General features: G+C 41.0%; 1 long non-coding RNA gene across 3 annotated transcripts in view; it reads left to right on the forward strand.

Moving 5' to 3' along the window:
* The window catches only part of LOC135089480 (uncharacterized), a 134,133-nt gene that overhangs the window by 68,779 nt on the left and 50,354 nt on the right, over positions 1-15,000 (forward strand). The gene's annotated exons all lie outside the window — the stretch shown is intronic.

Genomic DNA, 15,000 nt, shown 5'->3' on the forward strand with positions numbered 1-15,000 from the left:
TAAAAAGGGGTCTGCTGGCCGTTTGTGTTGCCGCCACGCCGCGCTATCGTAATGGACCTGCCGATGCTGCGCGTGTCCTGCCGCTGCTCAGCTCATAGAGGAAGCAAAATATTATAATAAAATGGAGAAAGGTATATATGAAAAGTCTGATCACTTCCGTGCAAACCTCACCCTCGTAACTTTTGTCCGTTAAGGAAAATTTATTCGTGTCAATTCCACTGGTGTAGAAAAAAAAAGAGGAAAAAGAAGAAAAAAAATGAACACCTTGCTTGACCTAATTCTAGTAATCTAATTTGGCGTACTTAGAGATTCCACCATGGAAATGTAACCCATGTCAATTTTATCCGCGCCAAAAAAACTTACTTAACTTAATGCAACATAACGTAACCCGACTTAATTTCACCTAACTTAATTTTACCTAACCCTTCCAAATCTTAAATTCCTTTCCCTTCCCTAATCTTATCTTTCTTTCCCTTCCCTTCCCTTACCTTTTCTTTCCTTCCTTCCTCTCCCTTCCTTTTCTTTCCTTTCTTTCTCTTCCCTTCCCTTATCTACTTCTCTTCCTATCTCTTATCTTACCTCACCTTACCTTACCTTACCTCACCTTATCGTACTGTACCCTATCCTACCCTACCCTACCCTATCTTACCTATCATGTGTGAATGATTTGGAGGCAACTTGCAGGTGAAACGATCATGAGGGAGATTTACCTATGGGGAACTTCACCTCACGTGGCTAGAACAGTGAACAGTGGCGCCCAATTCCTTTTTAAGTCTCAAGGCCGCGCACCGAGTCTTCTCTTTTCTCTTGGTGACAAAATTTATGTGAAGTTTTTCTAAATTCATGGGATTAATTTTTTGGCAACTCATTAAACTGTGGAGTAATTCACGTCGCTCATGTACTGGTGATTAGCGCCCCTGATTGCACCACACGCTGAGGGCTGACCTGGCCAGGGAGTGACAGTGTAATTTGCTGCACGTGGCCTCTCAGCCTCACGCCGTGGCAACATCATTAGGTATTTTTATTATATATGTGATTTTTTTGGGGGAGGAAGTGTTGTGTGAGTGTGATCTGTTCTTCAGGTGCTCTCCGTTATCAGAACAGTACACTTGCTGAGGGAGGAGGAGGAAGAGAAGGAGGAGGAGGAAAAAGATGAAGAAGAAGAGGTGGAGGAGTTATTCATTGGCAGTCTAAATGTAGAGAGTGACTCAGTGTTCAACTTTAAAAATCTCCGCAGTTTTAGTAATTTTGTTTACCCACCACCACCTCCACCACCACCACCACCACCACCACCACCACCACCACCACACGCTTAAGTGATCCACGGAAGGGTGAGGGAGGACACTTCCGGTCTCCCATCAGGCTTAAATTAGCTTCCGAACTAAAGGAGGAGGAGGAGCAGGAAGAGGAAGAGGAGGAGGAAGAGGAGGAGGAGGAGGAGGAAGCTCATATGTTTCAGCACAACGGCCAAACTTTAACTGAAGGAAGAGGAAGGGGAAGAAAAGGAGGAGGAAGAGAAGGAATAGGAGGAGGAGGAGGAAGAGGAAGAGGAAGAGGAGGAAGAGGAGAAGGAGGAGGAGGAAGAGGAGGAGGAGGAGGAGGAGGACATTTGGGTGATCTGCTGCTTTCTTGACCGAAGGAGGTTGCGGAGATGAGGAGGAGGATGAGGAAGAGAAGGAGGAGGAGGAGGAGGAGGAGGAGGTGGAGATAAAGATTATCCTCTTATCTCTCTCTTTTAAGTTTTCCTCTTTATGCTAGTTAGTCTCCTCCTCCTCTTCCTCCTCCTCCTCCTCCTCCTCCTCCTCCTCCTCCTCCTCCTCCTCCTCCTCCTCCTCCTCCTCGCTGGTACTTCTTTTATTTTTCCCTATCTTCTATCTCTGTGTGTGTTCATCTTTTTTTTTTCCTTTCCTTCTTTCCCTGTTATTGGTTTATTCTGCCTTTGATTCCAAGAGAGAGAGAGAGAGAGAGAGAGAGAGAGAGAGAGAGAGAGAGAGAGAGAGAGAGAGAGAGAGGAAGCAGAAAAACCGGGTCATCGATATCGGAAAAGTCTTAATAACAAGCGAGGTATTTCCACCTGAGCGAGAAAAAGAGAGAGTAAAAGAAAAAAAAATAAATAAAAAGGAAAAAAAAATAGAAAATGGAAATCCTTTGATATTCTTGGAGTCATTAGGATCAAATATTAGAATCCAACACCACAGATAAAACCTTTGTGTTGTGGAAGGTCTTAATGAGGTGTGTGTGTGTGTGTGTGTGTGTGTGTGTGTGTGTGTGTGTGTGTGTGTGTGTGTGTGTGTATTGTTTATTTGTTTATTGTTATAAGTTTTGCGTGTGATATTTTTTTTATGGGTTTTCTTTCTTTTGTTTTATAATTAGATGATGTTTTTTTCTTTTAATTTATTTGTGGATTTAGTTCTGTTCGTATCATTGGGTTCTGTGTTATTTTTGTTGTTGTTATTAGATCAAACGAAATACTGCTACACTACTACTACTACTACTACTACTACTACTACTACTACTACTACTACTACTACTACTACTACTACTACTACTACTACCACCATCACTAGTAACCAAGAAGGCAGTGCTACAGAATATCATATAGAACTGGTAACTTGTTTTGCAGCTTGTAAAATTTGCTTTGAGAATAGAAAAAAATAATAGTGATAATAATAACATCATCAACAACAACAACAACAACAACAACAACAACAACAACAACAACAACAACAACAACGTAAAAATTGAAATAAAAATAAACGAAAATGAAAACTTAACCATAACATTTTCAACTAATTCCTTCACAACATTCACAACACACACGTAGGTCACAAACTTTCCCCGTGGACTTCCTTAATAACGCTAGGTAACAGGTAAGCAGCCCCAGCAGTACCTCGCCCCTGCACTCGTTACTCGCACGCACAGGAGCCCCCGTCACCTTGAGCATAGTAAGGACCATTCTGAAACTCTTCCTGTAGTTGAAGTTGCACCGATTTTTAAGAATATTTTTAAGGTCCTAATGATAAATTAACAAGATTTCCTCATTATTAACAGGAGAAACAACCTTGAGAACCCGGCTAATTATTTTTGGCCTTAAGAAATAATCGGACACTTCCTCGCCGCACCTCCACTATTTTCAAAAGGCTCTAGTTGAAGTTGCACAGGTTTATAACAATCTAAAGTTCTAGTGGCAGATTAACACGGTTTCTACATAGTTAACAGGATAAACACTCTTGAGAACTCGGCTAATCTCCTCTGTTGTCTTTGAAAACAGCCGTGGTGAGAGAGTAAAGCATTTCAGAATACCGGCCGCAGAGTGTCCGCTGCGAGGTTTCTCCAGGCACTCACCTAGACCAGCCTTGCCAAGTCTTGTGCTGCTGGAAGGCGCCGGGCGTGATTGGGTGCAGAAGGGCAAGCCGCATCCATAACCCTGTGAGATGTGTCATGGGGGCTGTCAGTGTGTGTGTGTGTGTGTGTGTCATTTTGCGTGTTTCTGTACTCACTGAGTTGCGTCATTGGGTACTATCAGTGTGTGTGTGTGTGTGTGTGTGTGTGTGTGTGTGTGTGTGTGTGTGTCTGTACGTTTGTGTCTATGTTATTTATTTTTGTGTCTTTTTGCGTCTTATTGTACCCAAAGACCTGCGTCGTTTAGCAGATATGTGTGTGTGTGTGTGTGTGTGTGTGTGTGTGTGTGTGTGTGTGTGTGTGTGTGTGTTTGTCCGTCTTTGTATCCGCGGAACTGCGTCGTGTGGGAATTATCAGTCCATTTGTCTGTGTGTGTTTCTTTGTGTGTGTGTGTGTGTGTGTGTGTGTGTGTGTGTGTGTGTGTGTGTGTGTGTGTGTGTGTCTTTTTATATAAGTTTATTTGTATACTATCTATTTCTTTTTTTGTCTGTGTGTGTTTAGATCTCTGCCCTTTAGTTTATTTGTGTGTTGGTATCTCTTTCTATTTGTCTGTCTGTCTGTTCGTCTCCCTGTCTGTTTGTCTGTCTGTCCGTACGTTTCTATGACTGTAATCACGTTTAGTTTTCCTGTGTGTCTCTCTGTATGTTAATTTGACTCTCTCTCTCTCTCTCTCTCTCTCTCTCTCTCTCTCTCTCTCTCTCTCTCTCTCTCTCTCTCTCTCTCTCTCTCTCTCTCTCTCTCTCTCTCTCTCCGTGTGTGTGTGTGTGTGTGTGTGTGTGTGTGTGTGTGTGTTTGTTTGTACGTTTATCTCACTGCTAATCGATATTTCTTTTCCTCTCTCTATTTCTCTGTTCGTTTATTCTTTGTGTTTATATCCATCCTTCTCTCTGTGTCTGTGCGTGTGTACGTGAGTCTTATCTTTGTCTGCCTTTCTCTTCCATTTCTTCCACTTCTTTCATTCCTTCTCTTATTTCATTCTTTCTTTTATTTCCTCCTTTCTTTGACCCCGTTGTTGCTGGTGGGAGGGAAATAAAGACAATCAGTCACTTTTTTTCTTCCAATCCTTTTCTCCTTTCTTCCCCTCTCTGCCCTCCTCCCATTCCTTCATCATCTTTCCTCTCCTTTCTCCCATTCATTCCTCCTCTCTCTGTACCTCCCTCCCGTATTTTTTTTCAGTTGCATTGTCCTAGTTTCTCCTTTTTCCTCTTCTTCCTTTCGTTTCTTGTGTATTCTTTCTTTCCTCCTCCCTTCCTTCTCTCCAGTTTCTTCCCTCCTTGCCCTCGTTTAGTCTTCCTTCCCCTCTTCTCTGCCCTCCTTCAGCTCACCTCTTACTTCCTCCTCCTCCTCCTCTTCTTCCTCCTCCTCCTCCTCCTCCTCCTCCTCCTCCTCCTCCTCCTCCTCCTCGATCTACATGTAATTCCGTGTTTCTCTAAATTACTTTTTCTTTGCTTCTTCACCAACCGTGACATGAGGAGGAGGAAGAAGAGGAGGAGGAAGAGGAGAAGGAGGAGGAGGAGGAGGAGGAGGAGGAGGAGGAAACAGAAGAAGATGAAGACGAAGACGAAAGAAGAAGACGAAGAAGAAGAAAAGAAGAAGAAGAAAAGAAAAAAAAAAGAAATAAAACGTTTAGTCAAATGGAATAGTAAGGAAGGAAGGAAAGAAGAATAAGGAAAGAAGAAGAAGAAGAAGAAGAAGAAGGAGGAGGAAGAGGAGGAGGAGGAGGACGAAGAGAAGGAGGGGAACGGTAAACAGGGACGAAGGTAAGGAGAAGGAGGAGGAGGAGGAGGAGGAGGAGAAGAGGACGAGAAATGGGGACAGAGGAACGGGAACGAGGAAAAAGAAGAGGAGGAGGAGGAGGAGGAGGAGGAAGAAGAAGAAAAGAAATCGAGGGACGAAGGGAAGGTGGAGGAGGAGGAGGAAGAGGAGGAAGAACAAGAGGAATAGGGACAGGGAAACGAGGATGAAGGGAAGGAGGAGTACGAGAAAGAGGGACAGAGGAACGGGGACAAAGAGAAAGAAGAGGCAGACGAGGAAGAAGGAAGAGGAGGAGGAGGAGGAGGAGGAGGAGGAGGAGGAGGAGGAGGAGAAGAAGAAGAAGAAGAAGGAGGAGGAAGTTAACTGCACTGGTCGTATTGGACAAATCGAGAGAGAGAGAGAGAGAGAGAGAGAGAGAGAGAGAGAGAGAGAGAGAGAGAGAGAGAGAGAGTTTGCTGTAGAGTTTGGCGTGTCGGAGTGGGCGACGCAGGGCCCCTCCGGCGTGAGTTAGCGGGTAAGTTACATGGATAACGCCTCGCCATTACTGTCTGACTGGAGGTGGGAAGGTGAGGCCTCGGGGCACGGCGGCACGGTAATCAGAAGCCTTCCTAACGCATGGTACTGCCCGGCCACGCTCCTGCCGCTGCTTTCCTCTCTTCTCTTCTCTCTGATGCTTCTGCTGTGTTGCCTTGCTTCCTCCCTGTTTCTGCCTTTTCTCTTGTTTTTTTTTCTTCGTGTGTTTTCTTCTATTGTATGTCACCTTTTCTTGATTTCCTTGTGTGTTTTCGGCTCTCTCCGTGTTGCTTTTTTGTTTATTTTCTCTTTCCTCGTTTTTTTTTAAATCTTATTGCTTATCAGTGGTTTTTTATTGTTTTTATATTTATTCCTTTTTTTACCGTGTTTTTTCTCGATTCTTTCTGCATTGATGTTGTCTTTGTTTTGTTTTTCCTCGCTCCTCACGTTTTTTTTTTTTTAGTTCTTCTTCCTTGTTTTTTTACGTTGTGTGTTTCTCTTTCCTTCCTCTTCATTTCCTTCGTGTTCGTCTTGTTTCTCTTCCTTTCTCTTGTTTTTTCAGTGTTCTCTTTATCTTTTATTTTTTTATGTTATGTATATCCTTTCCTTTCCTTTTGTCCTCCTTTTCGTCTTTCTTTTTTTTTTGTCTCTTCTTGTCGTTGTTTCCGTTTTGTTATTTCCTTTTTCTTCCCGTTTTTTTCTTTAGTCTTTCTTCATTTTTCAGTGTTTCCTGTAATCTTTTTTATGTGTTTTGTTTCTTTCCTCTTCGTTTTCTTTCTTTTTTTTTCGTCTCTTCTTTTTGGTGTTATCTTCAAATTTTCCTCTTTCCTCTTATTTTTTTCAATATTTTCTTTATTTTTTTTTATGTTTAACGTCGTATATTTGTTTTCCTTTTCTCTTCGTTTTCTTCGTGTTCTTCTCCTCTTCCATATGGTGTTGTGTTTGTTTTGTTCTTCTTTCTTTCTTTTTCTTTCTTTTTTTTTAATGCGGTTTTTCTCTTTCGATTTGAAATTTTGTGTGTTCTGTATTCGTTTTCTTTCCTCCTCCTCGTCGTTTTTTCTCGTATTTTTCTTCTCTTTCTCTTGCTACTGGCTTCGATTTGCTTCTATTTTTGCTCTTTCACTTTTTATCCCTCGCTTTTTTTTCTTTCTTTTATTTGTTCTGTAAAATTTTTTTCTTCTATTGGCGGTTGTCATCTTCATCTTTCTTTATTTTTCATCTTGTTCAGTTCAACTTTTATTTATTTCTTTAGTTCGTTTTCATTTTTTTCTTGATTCTTTTCTTGTTTATTTATTTATTTTTTTTCATTTCTTCAAGTTTCTGTTTTCTTCCTTATTTTCTCCTTCAGTTTATTTCTTCATGTCTTTGTTTTTTTCTTTATCCTCTCACTGTTCAGTTCTTTATTTTTTTAATTTCTCTAGTTTGTCTTCGTGCTTTTTTCGTTATTTCTTTTCTTTTTGTCCAATTTATATTTTTTCCATTTTTTCAGCTTATCTTCGTTTTTTCTTAATTTCCTTCTTGTTTAGTTAATTTCTTCAGTTCGTATTCGTTATTTTTATTTTCCTTTTTGGTCTGTTCAGCTTTTTAATTTCTTCAGTCCATCTTTGTATTTTCTTCATTTCCTTCTTGTCCAGTTTTTTTTCATTTTTTTCAGTTCGTCATCCTAGTTTTATTTTTTATTTCTTTCTTGTCTAGTTAATTCGGTAATTCCTTAAGTTTTCTTCTTGCTTTTTTATTAATTTCATTCTTGTTCGCTTCATTTCTTCAGTTAGTTTTCTTTTTTTTATTTCTTTCTTGTTTATTTCAGTTTAGTTCAGTTCAGGAGTATAACATTTAAATCAACTGTTCTTGACGTGTTCTTTCTCCCAGTAGAAGTCTTCTGTCTTCTCTCCTTCTATCCTCCCTCCTTTTCCCTTATTGTCTGAAAAATTATATTGTTCTTTTTTTCGTTTCTCTAGTCTTTTTATTTTCATTTTCAAAGGTGTACTTCCAAATGAAGTCTTCTTTTTTCTTTTATTATTACGTTGTTCTTGTTCTCTTCTTTCTTCCTGTCAGTATCTATTTTATTATCTCTTATCGTCTCCCTCCTGGTCTTCTATCTCCCCAAAGTTTCTTCTTTCTTTCTCGACCTCCGCTTCGTTTTATTTATTACCCATTCCATTCTCTGCCTCCTCCTTCTTATCCTCGTCTTTATCATCATTACTCTTTGCCTCCCTCGTTGTCGTGGTCGTCGTCATTTTCCTCCTCCTCCTCCTTTTCCTCCTCCTCGTCTTTCACTGTCCCACGTCTCTTAGTTAGTACAGCTTATCACAGACAGACTTATAGGGATTAACACGCTACTTGTTGTTCTTCCCTTGTGTTCATTTGCGTACCATATATTGTAGGTATGGGGTGAGTAGGTGGGGAGGAGACTTTATCTTTGCTATCCAACGTCGCTCTCTTTAGATTAGGTATTGTAAGTAGTTCACCGTAAACATCTTCGTAAAAGGCCAAAAATCTGATGTTTTGTTTTTCCTCCTCGTCTACGAGTATATTAGTCTATTTCTCACAATGTTCACCAGATAGTGGGCCAAAAAGTCTGCTGCTGCTTGTTTTCTTCTTCCTCCTCCTCCTCCTCCTCCTCCTCCTCGTGGGGATCATCTGGATGGCATGCATGGCTGAAGCAGGTAACCTCGTTATAAGCCAACTGCCTTCCGTCTGCTGCTACTCCGCCCCCTCTCCCGCCCCGACCCGCCCCGCTCTCGCCTCTGCCACCGCGTCTCTCTCTCTCTCTCTCTCTCTCTCTCTCTCTCTCTCTCTCTCTCTCTCTCTCTCTCTCTCTCTCATGCTCCTCTGCCTTCATGTGTTTTCTTAAGGGAGTGTTGTTGTTGTTGCTGTTGTTGTTGTTGTTGTTGTTGTTGTTCTTCTTTGTAACTTTATATTTCCGTACTCCTTTGTTTCTTATTCTATTACATGTTAAATTCATCATCATCTTCTTCTTCTTCTTCTTCTTCTTCTTCTTCTTCTTCTTCTTCTTCTTCTTCTTCTTCTTCTTCTTCTTCTTCTTCTTCTTCTTCTTCTTCTTCTTCTTCTTCTTCTTCTTCTTCTTCTTCTTCTTCTTCTTCTTCTTCTTCTTCTTCTTCTTCTTCTTCTTCTTCTTCTTCTTCTTCTTCTTCTTCTTCTTCTTCTTCTTCTTCTTCTTCTTCTTCTTCTTCTTCTTCTTCTTCTTCTTCTTCTTCTTCTTCTTCTTCTTCTTCTTCTTCTTCTTCTTCTTCTTCTTCTTCTTCTTCTTCTTCTTCTTCTTCTTCTTCTTCTTCTTCTTCTTCTTCTTCTTCTTCTTCTTCTTCTTCTTCTTCTTCTTCTTCTTCTTCTTCTTCTTCTTCTTCTTCTTCTTCTTCTTCTTCTTCTTCTTCTTCTTCTTCTTCTTCTTCTTCTTCTTCTTCTTCTTCTTCTTCTTCTTCTTCTTCATTGTTCCTTATCCTATTATATATCTTATTTTTCTCCTCCTCCTCCTCCTCCTCCTCCTCCTCCTCCTCCTCTATATTCTCTGTCTCGTTCTGCATTGTATCTTTCTCTTATCCATATTTCCTCCTCCTCCTCCTCCTCCTCCTCCTCCTCCTCGTAATCTGGGCATTATCAGGTGTTTTCCCCAGCAGAGGCGGCCATTGGAAGGGCAGTTACCAGCATACGCCTTCCTTTAATCCCTATAGTAGCCGGGGCAGGAGAAACACGGCTCTCTTAGGGCGCCTCTGCCTCGCCTTCGTCATCGCCTTCTTCGTTATTTGTATCCTTGTTCTCTTTCTCGCTCTTTGTCTTGTTTATTTTTACGAGTATTTATTTTTTGGTTATGTTTCGGTGTTCGTTGTTTTGCTATTGGTTTTTGTTGTTGTTGTTTTGTTGTTGTCGGTGGTGGTGGTGGTGGTGGTGGTGTGGTTGATGTTGTTGTTGTTGTTGTTGTTGTTGTTGTTGTTGTTGTTGTTGTTGTTCTTCTTCTTCTTCTTTGTCATCTACTTTGTCATCATCTTTTCATTGCTTTTACTTATTTTTTTTTCTCTTCGTAACCATTGTCATTTAATATTGTCACTCGTTATCTTAACCATCCTCATCATCATCATCATCATCATCATCATCATCATCATCATCATCATCATCATCATCATCATCATCATCATCATCATCATTATCAACATCATCATCATCATCAACATCGTCGTCATGATACTAAAAACTATCGCTTCATTTCCACACACACACACACACACACACACACACACACACACACACACACACACACACACACACACACACACACACACACACACACACACACACACACCTGCGTACACATCCACTATATTATAATGAGATGACTCCTTAAAAAAAAAATATAACATACCACAATCAGACAGACAAACAAGTGAACCAGGAAGGAGGGCATTGAAATCATTAACCTGGAACTCAACAACAACAACAACAACAACAACAACAACAACAACAACAACAACAACAACAACAACAACAACAACAACAACAACAACAACAACAACAACAACAACAACAATAATAATAATAATAATAATAATAATAATAATAATAATAATAATAATAATAATAGACACCACAAGCTCATGGAAAAAAGGAGGTGTGGTGAAGTAAGTTTTTTCATCAGAGCGACCATGAAAACTGAGTCTAAACTACAATGAGAACAATGAACCCGAGGCGGCCAGACATTAGCGGCGCCATGAGAGAGAGAGAGAGAGAGAGAGAGAGAGAGAGAGAGAGAGAGAGAGAGAGAGAGAGAGAGAGAGGCTGGATGAACTAAATTAATACAGATGGACAAGAAAAGCGGGAGACAAAAAAAAAAGGAAAAATAAGTTATAGACAGAAGGATTTTATAGACAGATAGACAGACAGACAGATAGACAGACAGACAGACAGACAGGAAGACAGGAGCGCTAATAGGAAGATAATATTAAAAGTGCAGAGATGTGGAGGCAGAAGAGGAATAAGAAGAAAATAAATGAGAGTTTGGGACTGGAAGAAAAGGAAAGAATGAAAGAAGTGAGGAAAAAAAACACTGCAAGATTGAAAGAAAATATGTAGTTAAGAAGTGAGAAAGATAACTGATACATAAATTAGAAGAAAAAGATGAAGATATAAGAAAAAAGAAGATGTAGGGACTGAAAAGAGAAGATATGAGAAGTAACTGAGACAGAGGCTGGGAAATGAGGGGAAAATGAGGAAAAACAGCAGAGATTGGAGCTGGAAAAGGAAGAAAAAGAAGAGATGAGAGGAAGCTGAGGTCAGAACTCAAAAAAAAAGAAAAGAGATGAAAGAAAATAAGTACAAAAGACAGAAGCTGGAGAAAGAAAAGTAGGGCTAGAGAGAGAGAGAGAGAGAGAGAGAGAGAGAGAGAGAGAGAGAGAGAGAGAGAGAGAGAGAGAGAGAGAGAGAGAGAGAGAGAGAGAGAGGTAAGGTAGCTGTACTCCATTATAGTTAAATAGCTTGTAATTATCTATTTTTAGTGCGCTAGGGTCATTCATGCGCACAGGCTCCCTAATAGAAAAAAAATCCACAAGTTACATGGTTACAATAAATACGAGCGTGTGGATGGCAATGTACGTGTGGTCATTATACCTGTTTTTTACGTGTGTTGGGTGTTTTTTTAAACGAGCCTGGCGGGTACTTGGCGTAAGTTATAAGGGAAGGGTCAGGGAGGGAGAGGGGACACAGGAGGGGTCAGTATGAGGGAGAGGATAGCAATGAAGGGAGTAATGCTGGCAGGGGAAGGGGAAAGGATAACGGCAGAGGGGATAGGGTAGTAAAGAGCGTGGTTAGGTTAGCAAGGGTGAGGGGACGGGTTAGCATAGGGGGATAGGATAGGAAAGAGAGAAGTTAGGTTAGCCAGGGTGAGGAGACAAGTTATCAGAGAAAGAGAGGAGCAGACAAGCAAAGAGGGGAGTTAGGCTATCAAGGGTGAAGGGACAGAGGAGCAGAGATGGCTTATGTTAGTAGGAGAGGACAAAAAAAAAAATAGCAAAGATTAGTCAGATTAGCAGGGTGACGGGGCAAGTTAGCAGAGGGGCAGGCTAGCGGAGAGAGAAGTAATTTCTGCAGGAGAGGACAAACCTAACAAAGATGAGTCAATTTAGCAGGGCGTGGGGACAAATCAGCAGAAGTTAGGGTATAAGCTGGCAGGGAAAGGGGAACAGGTTGGCAGAGATGGGGACTGGTTGGCAGGGAAGAGGAAACACACTAGCAGGGTACAGAGGGACACATTAACAGGGTAAGCGGAGAGATGAGACAGTTTAGCCCTGTTATGGTAAGCGTGGGTTAGGTTAGGTTAGGTTAGGTTGTTAGGTTAGGTTAGGTAAGGGAAGGGAAGGTAAGGTATTGTTGGGTTAATTAAGGTAGGTGAGGTAAGGTATGTTGTTGGGTTTAGTTAGGTCAGGTAAGGTAAGGTTAGGTAAGGTAGCAATACTTTGGGTTACGTTAGGTATGATTAGGTTAGGTAAGGTAAGGGAAGGTAAGAGTATTGTTGGCTTAATTAAGTTAGATCAGGTAGCGTTATGTTGGGTTAGGTTAAGTAAGATTAGGTTAGGTTAAGTTAGGTTATAGTAAGGTTACGTTAGGTTAAGTTAGGTTAACTTATATGAGAAGATAGACAGAGGTAAGGACAGATGAGATTAACATTACATAAGCAAGGCAAAGGAAGATTACGTTATCATAAGCACTGTTGGGTTAGATAAGGCAGGATTAGTAAAGTTGAGCTAAGTAGTGGCAGAGATAAGAGGATGGAGTGAACGGTGGGAGGGGAAGAAATAAGTTGTGGGAAGCGGAGAGGGAGGAAGGAGAGTGGTAGTTGGAGGGGAAGGGTAAGGTGGAGGGAGGGGGATGAGGGGAGCAGGAGAGGAGGGAGAGGAGCTTAAAAAGGCCTCGGGATGGGGAAAGACTGACAAACTAATGTGTAATAACTTCAGGCTTTTTGATTAATAGGATTTATTTATGTTTGATTCCTGTGTTCTGTTTATTCACACTTGAGTATTTTGTTCTCGTGTCCGTATTATCATTTTTTGTTTATATTCCTTTCTTTAGGTCATGAATCAGTCTATTTTTCCTTTCATTCATTATTTTTTTTTCATTATTTTTTTCTTTCATTATTTTCTTTCTGTTATATGAGTCCATTGGTCTTTTCTTCCCCAATTTTCTTTTTTCCCGTCTTTACCTGTCTCTGTCTATCTATCTATCTATCTATCTATCTATCTATCTATCTATCTATCTATATCTATCTACCTTATGTGTCTGCCTATCTGTCTGCCTGTGTCTGTGTATATCTATCTGTCTGTCTATCTGTTTATCTATGTATGTATGTATTTATCTATCTATCCATCTACCCACTTATCTATCAGCCTGTATTACTTAACCTATTTCCTTCCTTTCTTTCTTTCGTTTTTTCCTTGTTCCCTCACTGTTTACCTTATCCAGCGCGAGGTGAAGCAAGAGAAGTCAAATCATCGTTTCATTTCCTTGCTGCGAGCCGTTTAAGTTTCCCTGGCTAAAGAGAGAGAGAGAGAGAGAGAGAGAGAGAGAGAGAGAGAGAGAGAGAGAGAGAGAGAGAGAGAGAGAGAGAGAGAGAGAGAGAGACCAAGGTAATGAAGCAGTCTTTTGTGGAGTTTTCAAGGAGGGAGGGAATTTCTCGAACGATGATCAAAAAGGACGCTTTGTACTTGTGTGTGTGTGTGTGTGTGTGTGTGTGTGTGTGTGTGTGCTTGTGTTTGTGTTTGTTTTGGACGTTACCAAACAACACAAGAGGCAGGTACGCCCAGCCACTTACAGGTGCTCTCAATTAATCAAGCTCCTCACCTTTCTGAATACCTGAGGACAGCTTGCAGCGTATTTTTCTCTTTTTTTTTCTGGCTTCCTCTCTTTCACCGATTACGTGGATAGAAGGGTAAGGGAAGCTGGCAGACAGATAGATAAATTGATTGATTGATAGGTAAATAGAGAGATAGGTAGGGAAGTAGGTAGATAGGTAAATAGATAAACAGGTAGATAGATAAATAGATAGATAGATAGATAGATAGATAGATAGATAGATAGATAGATAGATAGATGAACAGCTAGTGATGAAATTAAACACGAAAAAAGGGAGATTAATGGAGGAATAGATAGAGATATGTAGATAAAGAAAAGATAGAAAATATTAGATACAGGCAGACAGACAGACAGACGGACAGATAGATAGATAGATAGATACAAAATATAGATACACAGATATTTTGTACAGATATTTGTTACTTTCTCTTTCATATTTTCCCTCCTCCTCCTCCTCCTCCTCCTCCTCCTCCTCCTCCTCCTCCTCCTCTTCCTCCTCCTGCTCGAGTGAAGGTAATATTATACCCACTAATATTTTCCCCTACGCCCGTCGTCCCATTTTCCTCCGCCACTTTGTTTTGTGTACCGGAGGAGAAGAAGGAGGAGGAAAAGGAGGAGTGAGGAGAGCTGGAGTCACAAAGTGGAGGAGAATAGATACGAAAAAGACTGCGAGGAGGAGACTTGGAGGACTTAACCTTTATCGAAGAGGAGGAGGAGGAGGAGGAGGAGGAGGAGGAGGAGGAGGAGGAGGAGGAGGAGGAGGAGGAGGAGGGTGAATGAAACGACCATCTTCACCCTCCCTTCTACAATTTATTCCTTCATATCTTGCCGTGGTAAACGCCTAATGTTGAAGGAGGAGGAGGAGGAGGAGGAGGAGGAGGAGGAGGAAGGAAGTAAAGGCAAGCCTGTCAGGATGTGTGATGTAGGAGTACCACTTATCACTTGCAAGGGAGGAGGAAGAGGAGGAGGAGGAGGAGGAGGAGGAGGAGGAGGAAATGGCAAGGGAGTTGTTTGTTTGTCTTCTCCCCACTCCTCTCATCTCCATCCTCTCCTCCCCCACATACATTATACAGTCCTCCTCCTCCTCCTCCTCCTCCTCCAGTCCTCCCATTCCACAATTTTCTTCAAATAAACGAATCTTTCATCCCTGTGTTTTTCCTCTCTCCTACTACTTCCATCTCTCTCTTTCCTCTTTTCTCTATGTTTCTCTCATTAACTCCTCCTCCTCCTCCTCCTCCTCCTCCTCCTCTTCCTCCTCTTCCTCCGTCCTCACTTTGTATTTCTTCTTTATTTCTCTTCATTTCTTCTCCCGTTCTTCCATCTTTCGTTTCTATATCCTTTTCTTGTATTCCTCTTCAATTTTTTTATTTATCTTCTAATCCTTTCCTTTTATTCTTCCTTTCCTTTCTTTCTTTCTCTCCTCTTGTTCATCGTCTTTCTTTTCCTCCTTTTGTATATCTTCTTTTATCTCCCTTT

Source organism: Scylla paramamosain, chromosome 33 (genome assembly GCF_035594125.1).
Source record: "Scylla paramamosain isolate STU-SP2022 chromosome 33, ASM3559412v1, whole genome shotgun sequence".
Lineage (NCBI taxonomy): Eukaryota > Metazoa > Arthropoda > Malacostraca > Decapoda > Portunidae > Scylla > Scylla paramamosain.